General features: G+C 38.8%; 1 long non-coding RNA gene across 1 annotated transcript in view; it reads right to left on the bottom strand.

Moving 5' to 3' along the window:
• Window positions 1–17187, bottom strand: part of LOC148188724 (uncharacterized) — a 232205-nt gene that overhangs the window by 113705 nt on the left and 101313 nt on the right. The gene's annotated exons all lie outside the window — the stretch shown is intronic.

Raw genomic sequence — 17187 nt, forward strand, 5'->3', positions numbered from 1 at the left:
TGCTTGTCTTCTGTTGAAAATCAATAAAAGTGTAAGGGCACATAAATAACCTGAAAACAACCTGCATGATTTGTAAGTTGTCAAGCCTTTTGAGAGAGAAGTTATTGTGCTGCTACAAAGAATTACAGAAAGAATGGTTGTAAGATGTGCAGATAAAATGGGACATTGTTGTTGGAATACTTACTATAGAGAGAAAACCTCATATTCCCAGCTCCATCAACCTCCGTCTCTGATCTAAATGTAGACTTTCTGCACTAGCTGCCTTTGTATGCTCATTTACACCTGTCTGACTGTGAGCTGCCAATGCCAGTCTCACCTTTCGCTGCATGCATTCTACCAATGCAAGCCATACACCTCACGGCTATTAACTGCTGTCTATACTGTGTTTCTAAGGTTAAAAATTACATTTAGGTGAATGTTAAAGGGATACATCGCCAATTTTCAAATAGCTTTGTATCAAAGTAATGTGGGTACGATGTGTCGATTAACTGTGGTAAATTTTGTGGTGCATAGACATCCCTCCTCAACCACCTGGGATAATGTAAATGATGTAATTTACATCATTTGGAGGAGTTTCACCTGCTGTTGTGGGTGTTGCTCAAACTACAGGCTGTACTTCCACATTTTCGTATTCTAGATTTTTTTGGTTAAACGAAGCAGCTGCATCTAGTGACCACTGTCTTTATTTTAACTTTAAAATCATTTAAAGAGAAAAGGGTCACAAATTTAAGATTGGCTTGCAGATCATTCCAGGACAAGGATGCCAGATCAAATTTATGTCAATGTCCACAATTTAAATCATAAAGGGAAAATAAGAGACATCTCTCCTGGGCAAAATCTCTCATCAACATCTTATTAGAGAAAAAGACAAAAACCTGAGAGAGAATTTTGGGAAGGACCTCCACAAGGAAAAATCTCTATTTGAGGATCAGGGTCAGGCTGGCAAAGATCGACTGTTGATAACAAGATTAAATTTGAAAAAGCCCCAAGATCTAGCTAAGTTTCGGTGTGACTGCTGTGCCTAGCAATGACTTTTTTGGAGCTTTTCTAGTAGTTGAAAAGACACGTGCCTCCCTCAAGGGTAACAATTTTTTTTAAACAACAGTGAAAGTGTAGGGTTAAGGTTTAAAGTTTGATAGTGGTGAATAAAGTGTCATGCATGTGTGTAAACCTGCATGTGTCTGTTTATATCAACATCTGTTTAGCTTGTCAGGCACTGTCCCTGAAGTATTTCTATGCAGCCCACAGCGAGTGTGTCACTACCACATGCTGCTCTCCTGATCCTTTGAACGACTACAAACATTCACCCAATGCCAATTTAACAACAGATCATTATCATTTTCACAGCCATGCAAATGGTGCACAGCAAAAGGGGTCATTGGGGTAAAATAATGAACGTGATAATGACATACTACATACTTGATAAAATATGACTTTTGACGAAAAAGAGGTGGGAGGCAGAGAGAGAGAAAGAGAGATCAAAACAGAGATATTGAGGAAGCATTGGATAGAGAGAGGCTGAATCAGGATGTTCTGTCTTCCAGGCATCACAGGTTAATATTTCACTATATCCTGAACATCAGAGGCTGTGCCTTTGATATGCAAAATGAAAGCATGCCTCTCAACCCAAATAAAACAGCAACACACAGATTGGAGCCAGCAATACTCTGGCAAAGAACTTCCTTCGATCACAATATTTTATCACAAAAAATGCAATGTGCTTCCCTTCTCTTTTGTCTCTTTAGGTGATGCAATAATAATATGCCTTAAAATGATAATGCCAAAAATTGGTCTAGCCCCGACCCTTATTCTGCATCCATATGGAATCAGGCAGACGGTAGGCACACAACAACTTCTGGAAGCCACAGGAAAAACAACAAACAGTCCTGAGGAATGGCAAATGGGCAAAATGAAACACGCACGACGATATGTTGCAATGGTGATGTCATTTTGTTTAGAAATATAACTATTTGTCAAACGATTAATTTTCTAAAATTGTAATCACATCATTTTGCAGTACAGCAGTTATGAAGTTCTTTTTGAAAAGGTAAAGCAATTCTTACCAGATTGTCTTTATTAAGAATGAAATGAAGCAAAAAAAAAAGAAAAAACTAAATGGGACTAGCATAAAGTGGGCATGTCTGTAAAAGTGAGACTCATGGGTACCAAAGGAACCCATTTTCATTCAGATATCTTGAGGTCAGAGGTCAAAAGACCTCAGAGAAATGGCTATGCCATTTAGCCATCGTCAAGCATTATTTAGTCCCCTCGCTGAGAAGCATGACGTAGTTGGTACCACTGGATTCCATGGTCTTCAGGTCCAAATGATACCTGTATCATATAAGACTCAGCCTGATTCAGCATCTTAAAGACACGAATGTCGATGGATGGCAATGACGTCTACCATTACCATTATTCTCTGCATGACTCACCTATCCTCATTATCCATCTTTTGTCCACTCAGGGTTCATTTATGCTCCCTTTAAGTACAAAAAATAGATCTGTTCATTTCGAATGTTACCTTCAATGCTCACATACTTCCATGCGTCCTTTATGATGGCATAGATAAATCCACTAGACAGCACCAGAGGGCAGAGGCAAAATCTCCAGACAAGAACAATCACCGTGACAGTGAAGGTCATCTTAACAATGTTCCTTTTAAATGCATTAAATACTATTTTTACTTTATTTACTAAGTTTTTATTGCTTTTTCATACAAATGTATGAACAACAGTCAAAATTATTAAGAAAAATAAAGAGAAAGTAAAAGGATGTGCCAATTCCTGTCAGCAATGTGTAACACAGGCGCTCATACAGCATTTGTACCACATCATTTTGCTTCTCATGTTCATCCATTTAGCGTAAACAATTATGCACAAAGAGAAATGATAAGACCCACAGATATCAGCTGACATATAATTATCTTTACCAATCATTTTCAGATAGGGACCCCGAATATTCCTGAAAACCTTCAGGCTATTGCTTACTTTGTGGATAAGCTACTCAAAAGAAGCTATCCTCGTCAGCTCATTCTTTGAAACTGATATTCTCTTTTGACTTCCAGTGACTCAGCACTATAGTATAGTAGATAAGCTCCCAAAATTGTGAAAATTGTGCACTTTTCAAGAAAAGTATGACATTTCTAACATAGTTAGGGCATACCATAATGTTTATTTTCAGAATTCAAGGGGAAGTCAGATTTGACCTCTAGGAACTGTGAGAGGTCAAATCCAAGATGACCGCCAGTCCTCGCCATCTGATGTTCAAATGTTTAATTTTAGAACCAAACAGTGTAGAAAAACAATTGAGATGTCATTTCCAACTAAACTGGGGATCCCTGTTCTTTTGGCGACACTTTTGAGATCACCAGAATTCAAGAAAAAGCATTTAAGGTCAAAATATGTCAAAAAAAAACATACAATTTGGACATTCTTTTGCTCATACACCAATTTATAGTTTGGACAATGGATTGGAAAAATGTAGTATGATGAAACTTTGCTTTCAGTGACAACTTGTGAAACAGCTGACTCTGAAACATCATGCCACCGGCCTGCCTGAATGTTTTTCCTGTTTAGCTTATTGCTGATGTCACTAATGTTTATGCATGAATACTTATTTTCTTCATTCTTTTTAAACTACTTATTTATTATTTCTAATTTCTTGTGAGTAATAATAATTTATTATCAGCTAATATTACTTATTCCTTTCTTCTCTCCCCTTAACTTGTTTGGAAATTTGCTTTTTTTTAATTGTTTCGTCTTTTGAGTACATTCTTGGTCCTGGGGAGGTAAGGAAAGACGAGGGGTGGGTGCATTGTGGGCCAATGTCTGTCCCAGATCATGGGTGCAAACATCCTTAAATATTATTATGGCATGTCTTCATTGTGTGGTATGGCAAAATTCACCTGTGGCATCTTTTGTCATGTTAGCTGTCAATAATTTGTTGTTGTTGTGCTTAGAAACTGTTTGCCATGTCTTGGGTAGCATTTCTTTTTTATCTCATCATTGGCTACAGCCCACAGTAGTCCTTTGATGGTGCACTATAAAGCTGTTGTGAAATACAGTAATTGCTTTATAGCCTATTCCTGTTTGAGATGCTTAAACCTGAACCTGTTAATTTGTGCTATGCCAACCTTTAGTCTGCCTTCATTACGTATATGTTTGAATACTTTGCCAGCTACAGCTTTTGTGCTTTCACAGCCCTAAACAGGCATTTAACCCAAGCAAAACAAAATTAAATTAATTAATAAATCAAGAGAATTATTCTCTGCTGCGGCAGCCAAATCTTTTAATGCTCTGTATTGAATTGTACTATATTAAAACATTAATTATCACAGCAGTTGCTCTGACCGGTCTTCTTGGCGGTGGTTAACAGACAAACTGTTATTTTATAATGACCATGTGTTAGGGTCTGCAGTTTTCACAAAGTGAGCCAAAGTTATTTTCAGCCAAGTAAGGTAAGTCCTGCCAATTAATGCTCTGACAATGACTATCCAACAGTACTTAAAAGACACCACCCACGTGCTTGATAGTCACACTAGCAGTAGAGATGCATCTCTAAATAAAATAAAAGGGTAAATCAAAATGTTACCTACTTTTCATTAATCATGCAACTACTTAATGTGCTTATTTTTTATATCTTTTATTGACTGGTATTTTTAATTGTAGCCATTTCTGTGAGTGATGCAAGAGTATTGACAAGGAGGGGAGATGGGTGGAGCCCTTTGAGGCAGATTTATGATTTTGGGCTACATAAATAACACTCACTAGACTCGACTTGGAGGACAGGTGTAGCCTAAAGCAGTGTCTGTCCAATGAACAAGACACATTTTAAGTTTTTAAGTGTGAGTCTGGTCCAAAGCCAAACTCTTGCAATAGTGATATTTCCCTACAGATTTGGTACTATAGATCAGATCTGATCTTAACCTTTTTGCAAAATATCATAGCAGTGGGGATGGAAAATTATATCACAAGTTAACTTACCCTGCCTGGGCCAAGCCGTACCAACCTGACCCTTGTAGAACTGTAAGTGCAGGGCTTGTGTGCATGTAATGCATGTGTTGCATATAGACCAGGGGCATCAGTGAATGGTTCAGCATCGAATAAAGAATAGATTTTGAATGGAGAATCAATTCAGAATAAAATCATGGCACTAAGACTCATGAGATTCCCACCCCTGCCGAAAATTTGCTATATTATTTGCCATTAAAATGTATCAGTCCTGACTTCGCATCGGCTATTTTCGTCATTGCACTGCATCACACGCTGCCCTTACTGGAGTCCAAAGAAAATTAAGAGCAACAAAATGCCCGGAGCGAAACATTCCCTGTAATGTAAAATTTGATGTAAAGTCAAATGAGAATCAGGGTTGGAGACAATGCTAACACAAATCTCAGAGTAACTTGTCACCTAAACGTAATGTAATCTGTGCTGCGGCATTGAATGGGCTAGCATGTGTCGTGAACACATACACAGACCCAGACACACAGACAAACACACACACATACACACACCCATTTCTGACTGCAGTAAGTAAACAGACTTAATGGGGAACTAGGGACCTGATCTAAACAGAGGATGAACTGAGGAAGCGTTTGCTGGTGCAGCTGGAGAGCTGTTGGCCTGTGCTCATTCCTATAGCTCACCAAGCTCTGCTAACCCACAGTGGAAATACAGTCCTCTCTCTGCTGCATCATTATCGTAGAACTGGGCAACGTTACAGGCCACTGGGGCACAGTGAGGTGACTGCATTGGTAGGGAATGTTAACTTGGTCCATTAAATGGAGACAATTTCTGTAGATACAGGTGTTACTAAACACTAGCTCTGACAAGGAGAAGCTTTCTATAGGGGTAATCAGAGACACAAAGTTTGCAGTGTATTGTAGCTGCAAGAAATATACTAAAGTCAAAGGAAACAAGGAATTATGAAACTGCTTTTAACACAGCATGAGTATAATTATAATATATGCACACTGTATTTTCATAAAAACCAAGAGGATACTGAGCTCTGACTTCCTAAGAGACTGCAGGATCAGAAGAATTAATCATTAAGCCCTTAAGTGACAACAAAAAATTTGACCAATTGACCAATAAACAGGTAATGCCATGATGTTGCTCTTGGAGACCACTACAGACCCCATGAAAAAGCTGATAGCCCAGAGGCAGACATGAGAGACAACCCCTCATACGATTCCAATCCTCTTCACTCATGGAAATGATCAGCAAAGTTTCTGTCACAGAGAACTGTCAGTTAAATGTCTTAAACGTCCAAGTTAGCACAGTTAAACACAGCAGTAGCCAACATCCAAAACCAAGCCATTAAATGATCCTTAAAAATGCACACCAACACCGAAACAGCTCCACTCTGTCTTTAAACCAGTTAGGTAACGTTAGCTGTGTGATGATCACAGTCGGCCCTTTCGCTGTGTGTGTGCAGGACGGCATGACTCTCGCTGTCCCCGGCACAGAGCTCACACCCCAAAAGCAAAAGTGTTGTCAATATCAGAATCAGAGAAGGATTTATTGCCAAGTAGGTTTTTACTTCCAAGGAATTTGCTTTGGTTTTTGGTGCAGCATTAAACATATAATAAACATATTAAAAAGAATAATATTATTATTATTAATATATTTATATTATATTAATAATAATAATAATATACAACTAAAGAGGCACTAAGCAACAGCACCCTACAAACAGATTTATAGTGAAAAAAGTTTTAAAAAAGTGAGGCATGTTTGATTAACGAAGGTCCGCTTATCAAAATTAGAATGCTGTGTAATGTAGTATAGTACTATATTGTACATATTTGTTATGTGCTATAGTACTTTTTTAAAAAGTTTCTTTGTCATATTTTAAGGTAACGTTTCTATTCCATATTTGCACTCTTGAGTTGCAGAGGTCTGTAAAGCACATCATAAACTGCACAGAAGGTCAGTTATGACTCATTCCAATATGAATAGTTGATCCATGGAAATTTTATATCCATCCAATTTGTGGCGCATGGCAAGCAGTTTTTTTAGACTGAACAGTCGCCATCGTGGGGTTCAGAATGGAGTTATTGTTATACATCTATGGGTTCAGCGGGAAAGTTCTCTCTAGCTGTGGAAATAGAGCAGTGACATTATGCATCTGTGCTTCTTATCCACCAAAGAGATCTGTCTGCTTGTCTAGCCATTTAGGAATGTGAATTTGCGAAATGAAAGGGTTAAAGAGCCTTGCAGAGTCACATTAGTTTAAATGTGGTTTTCCAGGGTCTCAGGGTGGAACTGTAGGTCACAGCAAGGCCAAGCGCACAGATTACTATGCAGCCCTGTAGTGAAGCAGCGGAAGTCTGTAGCAAACACAGCTCTTTTTCCACATGAATGCTCAGCCTGTCAGGGAGGCTGGAAAGGCTTGCTCCGCTTTACTCTCTTTCGCAACGGCCTGCTTGAAGACACACAGCTATCCTGGCCGGAGTGAAGGCACGCTGTTCACTCGACCAGAGGTTTCCAAAGTCAGATGCAGGGGCCTCTAGGGGTCTGCGTCACAGGGGAATTGTTTAATTTCACGCTTTTTTCACATGCTGGAGGTCAGCACAATGAGAGAATGCATAAGAACTCGGGCTGGGAATCACGGGGGAGCTCACAATGTGATGCTATCATGATATGTAGACATTGATAGTGGTTTTATCACAGCGAAGGCAAGAATATAATTTAAGTAACATCTTTCCCAACTGGTCCAGCCACTGAGTCGAGATTTCTCCTTAGACATTAGTTCAAGTTCCACACATAAGAAAAATTACCACTAATTGTAAAAAAAAATCTGAAATAACGTGGGCTTAAAGCACAATGAAATAAAACTTATTGTAACAATAAACTGCAATTAGCTAAAACCAGGAGGCCTCTGCCATTTGAAGAAATTGGGGGTTTAGCCTTTGTAGGAGAGGGAAAAAAGCATTTGAAGGGCATGCTTTCCTTAAATAAAAATTGGTAATTTTTTAAAAAAATTTTTAATGATTTTTTTAACCTTGAAAATTTGGGGTAATTCTTAAAAACTTTTGGAATCATATAATGTATAATGTGGATAGTATGTGTGGCCAGCAGCAATTGTTTCACACGTACAACTTTGCATTATATCACACACCAGCGCAGTGCATTCTGGTAGTTGTCGGCTTTCTACCTCTTTAGAAAAACTGTCCTTGTTCTCTGCATTTGCATCTTTCTATCGCATAGACATCCTAATTTTATTGAAAGGCCATCCTTCCAGCAGTGAAATAACACACAAACAAACACAAACACAAGGTTTTTCTTGTGTTTTGAAAGACACTAACAAATGACGTTGTCCTGCCAATAGTGGTGTCAGATCAGAAAACGTGTCGTTTTGGAGAGCAATGACAAACAACCTAGGGTTTTCCCTTATTTCCTTTGGTGTCTTTCTGTGACTTCATTTGTTTATTTGCCTGTTAATGGCCTACTTCTGCTTTCCCTTAATATTCTATGATGAGAACTATTTGGAGCCGCCATTGCTAAGTCCTTTTCTCCCCTCCTTAATACTCCCATAACCCTACATAACCCCACAGCTTGACAGAGAGAGAGCAGAAAATCCTCCCTGTGCTTACCCTGAGCCCAAAGACTTTCACCCTCCCCTAAACCGGCTCAGACAGAGGTCTTTATTACGGAGGAGGAGTGAGATCGGAAAAGAGGAGAATGAATGAAGAGGTGGAGGTGACATCTCTTTGACCCGAGCTGGAACCTATGATGTGTCAGTTAACGACATGCCAACCATACTAGCCAGAGCACTAAACTGATAGGCTGCCTGATGAAATCTAAATTTTCTCTGTTGCTAGTGGACTTTTGCTATATATTTTTGTATGTGATCATGTTGTAAGGTTACATTTTCACAAAAGTGCCTATCAAGGGTTTGTATTTCGTCCAGCAGATGGTTTCTTTCCTTTTTTCTTCAATTTTATTTTGTTTTCCATCTGAGGCAGTTTGGAGTCTCAGTAAATCACTACAAAGTGACAGCACTAAGCCATGAGGAGAGATAAGTGGTGTGTCAGCAGTGATAAAGCGACATTTTCTGGTTTGCTCTTTGTCTAATATCTGGGAACAATCTTTAACACAGGGCACCCTTAAGACCAGACCAACAGGGTAACCAGGAGTGTTTTACAAAGCTAATTTAATTCAAGCTGCATTAAATATTCACTTGTTCACTCTGCACCTCTTAAACAGGGTCATCATTCTCAGCGCACAGCATATAGAGAGAAGAAAAAGCAGCGCTCTGATTGGACAGGACTGATTGTAAGTCCCACCAGCACTCCTGCAAAATCTTGTATGTGTGCACATCTTGGTGGCCTAAGAGATTACGATGCTGACAGTGCATTCGTTTTGTTCCCAGTTCAAGTCCAGGGGACCTTTGTCGCCCCCACCCACTCTCCCCTTATTTCCAGTCGTCTTTTAACCGTATGCTAGCTCATAAAGGTGAAATATGCCCTAAAAATACATAACAGGCATGCTCTAGATAGACCAAGCATATGATTCAAAAAAGCTGTGGCTCAGCCTAAACTGTCTCGTGGCTCACTCAGAGAATTCATTTCTGGTGCAGTGCAGGAGAATATTTGTATCACATTTTTTGTTTGCTATCATTAAAAATACATTTGTATGGCTTATTAAAAGCCCAGTAGTTGCCACAAAAGAAAAAAAAAACGGTTATATTGTTTTTGTATTGGCACATATATATATTTTTTGATTGTTTGTTTTTTTGGTGTTTTTTTAAAACCTATTATGCACAATCAGGGTTTCATCCATTAAACAGTTTAGCTGTAGAAGTATGTCGCTTGAAAGTGATAAATCGCATGGTAAATACAGTTAGTAAAAGACAATGTAACAAAAGTAACATTCATTAAATATATTGTGTGTACATGAGTGTCTTGGCTATTTTTCCTTGATTTTTTGTTGTTATTATGAGCTGCTGTGTTAGTGGAAGTGACCTTTGTCAAGAAAAGTGGTCTCTGCAGACAACTGTGGGAAATTACACTACTTTTTTTTTAAATTAGTGTTAATGAGCCACGAAGAAAAACACTCAAAACAGAGAAAAACATGAAAGAGTACTTATATAATGTTCATTTTCGGGTTCATACTTTTACTTAAGCATTCTACTAGAGCATGTTTACATGCTTTAATAGTCAAAAAACATGTTTTCATCATACTGTCTGTGCTGCAACACCTGTATTCACCTACTGTCTGAGAAGGTTCTGTTAAGCACCTGACTTTTTCAAGCCCCCCATTCGAAAAAGCTCTGATGTGCTCTGATTGGTCAATTTTTCAGAGTCTTACATATGTCTGTGTCTCTGCACCATCACTGCAGCCAAAGAATGACTAGTAGCACTTTTTAATGTGAAATATCACCAGTAGAAGCTTCTAAACACAACCGAACATGTTCCCGCAGGAATATGATCCATAATTAGTAATAACAACGTCAAGTTTACATGTTTACCTGATGTTAGCATGTAACTGCATGTATGTAAGCATTGTACTTGCACCCAGGTAATGACTGTAATGGAGAAAAGCTTATGTTAGCATGTAGCTCCACATAGCAGCGTACAGGCTACAACATATAAAGACTTGCAGTAGCATGACTGGGGCAGATGATCATTTCAAGAAATCTGGCATTTACTTCAATGTCATACTGCCAGAGTAGAAAAACAGTTGTCCAGAATGGTAGGATACCTGAAGTTTGTGCTTTAAAGGATGACTCTTTATATACTCTGATTTTAAAACTTCTGTATGCAGTGTATTGTGTCTACAGGTGGAGTACTGGGTTGTGGTATATAGTGTACACCACAATAGAGAACAAAGCTATCGAGCAATCAGTATTTTATCAGCACCAAACCTGTGCTCTGATTTATGTGTAACATTTTTATTCCCTACTGTTTTGTTTTGCACTGCCATTACCTGCTGGTGTAATTACTTAATTTCCACCCAACAACAATCATCTCCTTTAACCTAATAAATGCCTTGTTTGTGTGACAAATGCGCAGACATTTCAAGCATAAACATGCATCCACATCAGTCATCCAGCACAGTACACTGGTTTGTTTAAAAAGCCAACTAAAAACCCAGATGGGGAGTCAGCAATCCTTCCTAAAATGGCAAATCATCTTCTCATGAGAAACCCCAATAACCACTCAGAATGAGGAGAGGTTTGTGATGGAGAAAGGAGTGGCAATAAAGTGAGAAGTGAGCGAGCTCATGTAATCACTGGTGCCATAATTTTTTGTACCGCCTCTCTTATGCCTCTGCTGGATTCCTCGGCACGGATGTGATCAGTAGAGAGATAAATGGTAATCTCAGAAGGCATTCCCACACATGCAAGCACATGAATAAGTACACACGCACACAATCTCATGCATACACATACACACAAACAGAATCACAGCTTGATGATAATCCTGAGTGCATATGAAAGGGCACGCGAGCAGTAGTATGGAAAATAGGTACAGGGGTAGAGAGAGGGAATGAAAAAAAAAACGAGAAGAGGGGAGAAAGTAGGGGTAGTGATGGAGTGAGAGAGAGAGGAAGGAGCCAGGCTTTATTTAATCTCAGCAGAAGTGTCGATAGAGCAGAAAGTTCAGCAAGCTGGATCGTTGGTTAAGCCTTGAGTTTTACTTTAACTGTTCAGCTCTTCTGGCAGAGCAGTGTGTGTGTGTGTGTGTGTGTGTGTGTGTGTGTGTGTGTGTGTGTGTGTGTGTGTGTGTGTGTGTGTGTGTGTGTGTTTGTGAATGTGTGAAAGACTGTGTTGGAGACATTAAACATAGTGCAAAGAAGCAAGAACAGGGTGCTGCTGGAAGAAATGTATTTAATCAAGTCAGAACAAAGGAGTTGTGTAATTTTCTCCTGAGGGCAGAGAGAACAGTAGCTCCCCTCTGAAAGAGAATAGACGCGTTTTTCAAAGTAACAGTACAATGGTGTTTTATTGCATAATAGAGACATTTTCCTGATCACCTGACAGTATTTCTTTCTTTTTTTGTTTTTTTCCCCTCTCTTTTTTTCTGTTTTTGGTCTATTCTGAGAATATATCAAAGCCATGCTGATTTTGGTGAACACCCACCTGATTCTCACTTTAGAAGAGAAATGTTTTGTATACATCCAAAAATGATAACTGGAGTTGTCTTTCATTCATTCTTGCATAGGCAAATATTGGTATTACACGAGCATACTGCATAAAATGCGCACACCTGTGAGATTAACATTTTAGCTTTTATTCATAGAGGATAGGTTGGATAAGTGTTAGTGCTTATTTACAGCATTGCAAGTATTTACACTTACACTGACAATAAAACAATATGTGTTTTGGGACCAAACAGTTATAGGGAGTCCACGAGAGGAACTGCTCACTGGAGAGCTCCCAAGAGCTACATACCATCAAGGGCTTTTTTTTCTGTTTGCATTCGCACAACCACTCGCAACAAAGAAATGACGTACTACGAGCCGGCTGTCAGTTAATATAGCGCTGTAACTTCAGCTTTGATAAGTCAAAATTGTGAAAATTGTATTTCTATAATCACAGCTTATATAAGCCTGGAATTCAATGTCTGTCCATTTGTCTGTGTTTTCTTCCATATTTCTCATTATGAGCTGTTGTTTATGTTTTGCGCTGTCTGTTGTGCACACGGTTAACGATTTTTTAAAAATAGCAGTTGGTGGTGCTGCATCTGCTGTCATACGATGTTGCCAGGGAAATGCCATGATGCTGCTCCTAGGGCGACAAATAATGTTATAGCACCCCTCAATAAGCTAAAGAGCCAGAGGCACAGGTGGAAACCTATTTAAGACACAACCCCCCATCCCCCCCTAAAAAGTCCCTCAAAACAGCGATCTAAGAACCATGATGGCCTTATGTCACAAAAACAGATATATATAAACAAAACAAAACACACAGAAAAGAAACTGAATAAAAGACTGAGTGCAGTTAAGTATAGACCAGTGTTCTGGAATGCAAAGGTGATGTTAAATTAACATTTTCTAAAAAAGGACAGCTATTAAGACTCTCAGTCAGGTACAATCGATCAACCTAAACATAAAGGACGCAGTGGTGAGTAATTATACACAGTAATTAATACTTAACAGCTCAATTATAAGCAGAATCGATAAGTCAATGGTGGCAAATATAATGGACGCTTTAAAGTGAGGCAGCAGAGCGCAATGATTTTTTGCCGCTGTAGCTCTGATGCAAAAGGGACTTTTAGTCTGTCCTCCATTTTTGTTGTTGACAGTTAAGCTGTGCAGGAATCCTCCTTCACTTCTGCAGCTGGACAGAAGAGAAAAGGCCCCTGTGATGGTGGCCAGTCATCCCCTGAGTGTTGGATGTTTTCAACTTGAGGTGCTCAGAGTGCTCCTGTAAAAACTGTGAAGTGTCCACAGTACATAAACAGTTCCCTCCCCTGTGGGATATGCATGTCTAAAAATTACACCCAAAATTTTTTTATTCAGAAGTGTATCTCTAATCGAGCCAGATGGCAATACATTTATATTCTGTGACCCTCACTATATAAGAGTGGTCACAGTGAAGATATGTAAATGACTGTAATCTACACTCTCTGGTCCTTAATAACAGCATGCAGTTTATTTTATTTACATTTACTACCAATTTAAGGTTAATGAGAGCATTTGGAAAGCATTAAAAGAGAAAAAGAGAGTTGTAATTTTGCATTGGCTCGTTGAACAGAATTGGCAACACAATCTTTCTACGGGCGGCACAGCTGTCCACATAAAAACACTCATGCACTGAAGGGCCAGTATCATTTGAATATCAAATGAATACATGGAAATTAACAGACTCTTGCTTTTAGAGAATGACATTAACAATGTCAGGAGGTAAATCGTAAGATACTTCTAAAAAAAGGCAAATCCAAACTGACTTCATACTTAACTTTCTTTTTCATTTCAAAACTATAACTTCTTTGGGAACAGAAGACTAAAAAAGGACTCTGGTCTTCTTGTTCTATCCAGGTGAGATCAAATGTGAAGTGAGTGAAAATTAGAACAGTCTTTGTAGGAACAGCACTTTCATAATCTCTTTCAACCAACCCGTTGCCTTTTTATCTCAAAAATCTAGCCAGTGTTGGAGTCTGGGAGGTGGGGAAGGTGGGTGGGTGCGAACACAATTAAACTCTCTTTCACCTACCATCAGATCAAACTCCATTCTCAAATTCAATACTTTAAAGTTGCTTTAATAGTCTATTTGTTAATTCTTCAAAATCCACATTACCAACTCATTCTGGCATACATTTGATCAACTAAACAGCTCTTATGTAAAAATAAAATGTTTTTTTTATCTATTGTCACATAAAGTCAAACAAGGTACAACTCCAGTGAAATGTGATCCAGTCTGCTCCTTCAACTTGTGCATTGCAATTTAGCCCCTTTTTTAGCCTCTTCTTATATTGTATGCTGTTTTTTTATTATTGTCCATATTCCCAGATGGTTCTGGTAATCCATCGTTTCTGGCTGTGAAATTATGTAACATTAAAAAAAAGTATGAACAAGTGTAATGTTTTGTGTACATATGAAAAACATTCATATACATGATTTACAATTCATATAAAATTTTCCATTTCAGTGAATGATTTCATGTCAACTACATGCCAAGTCTAAACATCAAACCTGAATTCAGTTTCTCATGTCTCATGTCATATTTCAACTATACAAAACCTTACAATTAGTTGAAAATACTTTTGATATAACACTATTTTTTGTTAAATATTTCAGTGACGCAAGTTCTACTTGTGATTGAATTTTAATTTGATGGTATATCTTCTGTATCTGTATGGGTGAAGGCGGGTGTTATCGTTCCACAGGGAGGGAACGATACAACCACATCTGACAAGGTTCAGACATTTTGTTTACGCATGCCAGCTGACGCCTCTCACATGACTGCAGACTGACCTTTTCTAAACTCCTCTGCAGATTATATCTCCTCACAACAGCAAAAGATGGTAAGTGTGTACATGCCCGTGTGTGTGTGTGTGTGTTCATAAATCTAAATATGAGACGGAGTGAGTGGCAGAGATAGGAGTAAACAAAAAGAAGAGTTGATGTGACAACTTGTCTCTGTGCATCACCATCCTATTATCTATGTGCTTTCTGTTGGTATATGTAACTGAAGCTTAAGGCCCCGATGCTCTACGGCCGAGCTCAGATAATGTGTTGTCAACCACATCAAAAGTTGTGTATGCTGTATTTTCAGCTACAGTATGGTAGTCAGAGTTAGGTGGTTAAAGGTGGAAGTAGACATTGAAAGATCAATAAGCGAACTGTGGAAAATTATATTTCATTTACAGGTAACACACGTAGCTTCACTTCCTGGTGTGGATTGAGCTTGGGCATTTCTGTCAACTTTGTTGTTCAGAGCTTGATCCCACTTATGTTTGCACTCCTCCCATCTGAGCACCTCACTTGGCATCACTGCCAACACTGACATGAACAGTGCATTTCAAAAGTAAACTCAAATAGTGAATAGAGACTTTGTGAAGCGCTTGGAGCTCTCTTCTATTTGAAGATTATTTTGGGGGGCATTTTCCCTTTATTCATAGGACAGTTACAGAGAAACAGGAAAGGTGGGAGAGAGAGGGGAGAATGACACTCAGCAAAGGGCCACAGGCCAGACTCGAACCTGCCGCAAACACTCCACCTGAAGACCTAGAGGTCGCCCTGCTCTCTTCTATTTAATCAATGTCATAAAAAAGACCTAACTGTGGGGTTGTTGATATAAAACAAGTTTCAAATATTGGTTAATGAGATCTACCCTTATCTTAAGCAGCTTTTAACAACTTTCACAGCAGTAGGGAGCCCAATAGGGCTGTTGTGATAACTGCAGTATCGCAATACCGCACTTTGGACAAGCCAACCACAGGGGGTGGCATCATTTTCCTTTTTTCTCATGGGAGCACCACACATTTACAATTCCAGAAATGCCAGCCACATAGCAAGTGCTGACTGTCCATTCTATGCTGAGCACTGCTAGCAGAGAGTCAAAAAATATCCAACTTTGGGTAAAATGCTGCAGCTGCTTGTTGCTGTCACTTTTTACCCATCCATCCAATCACAGTGCAGGAGGGGAGGGACAAATACCACCAAACCAACCATCATATTGCTGAACAATAACAATGGAGGAGAAATTCATACTGAAACAACCTAGCAGGTCTGTCCCTCTCTCCCATACAAGCCTTTCCTTAATCCATACAACACCCATACAATCCACAAAACATCAGGCTGTTGAGCCACCCTGGATCACTGCAGGGAAAATGTCTTCACTGCAGCAGCCCCAGATACCAGATCTGTTATGAAACTTTTACAGGTAAATGATTAACATCGACAAGTAGCGAGCTACCTTTACAGATGTAATAAGGTTTTTTTTAGGGGTGTCTGGGTGCGCAAAGGAAGACTCCCTATCAAGCAGCTAGGCAGCCAATGAGGGATCATGGCATTATCACTTAACTAGCAAAAAGGGGGGAAAGTGACCTTTCCTGTGCTTGGCATACCAAAAAAAGGAAATCCAAAGAAATATAAAATCTAGAGATAACATAATTAGTCAGTTAATCAATAAGTCTATCAACAATTTATCTATTAACTATTTTCATAAATGACTCATTATTTTAGTCATTCTTTTTTCCATAGTAAATGCCAACCATTACAAGATTTGCTTTTTTCTGTTTTATATATCATCTCAAACTGAATATATGTTTTTGACTGTTTGTCATACAAAAGGAAAAGATGATTGTAAATGTCACCTTAGACTCTAGGAATCTGGGACATTTTCAATAGTTGATGTTTTATGTACTAAATGATTATTCAACTAACTAAAAAATAATTGGCCCTGAAAATTATTATTAGTTACTATATTCTATTCTCCATCCAGGCTTTTTCTGTCCATCAGCGATGTGTCACTTTTTCAGTACATCTCACAGAAGTATCATTGTTTTATTTGTACTGTGAGTGGGAAAGAGGGAGAAGAAGAGCCAGAGAAAAACAAACAGAGAAAGCGGGAGGGAGGCCAAACCAGGGTGAGAGGCTTAGAGAAGTACTTTAGCCATGGGGGAGGCTGGATATTGACTCAACAAGCCTTCTCTATTCTTCACTGCACTGTCTTCTCTACTTCTCCAACCTCTTCTTTCTCTAACCTTCCCTTACGCTGCATATTTTAAAATCA

This window comes from Plectropomus leopardus, chromosome 9 (genome assembly GCF_026936395.1).
Source record: "Plectropomus leopardus strain MGB_pleo_1.0 chromosome 9, ASM2693639v1, whole genome shotgun sequence".
NCBI classification, from domain to species: domain Eukaryota; kingdom Metazoa; phylum Chordata; class Actinopteri; order Perciformes; family Serranidae; genus Plectropomus; species Plectropomus leopardus.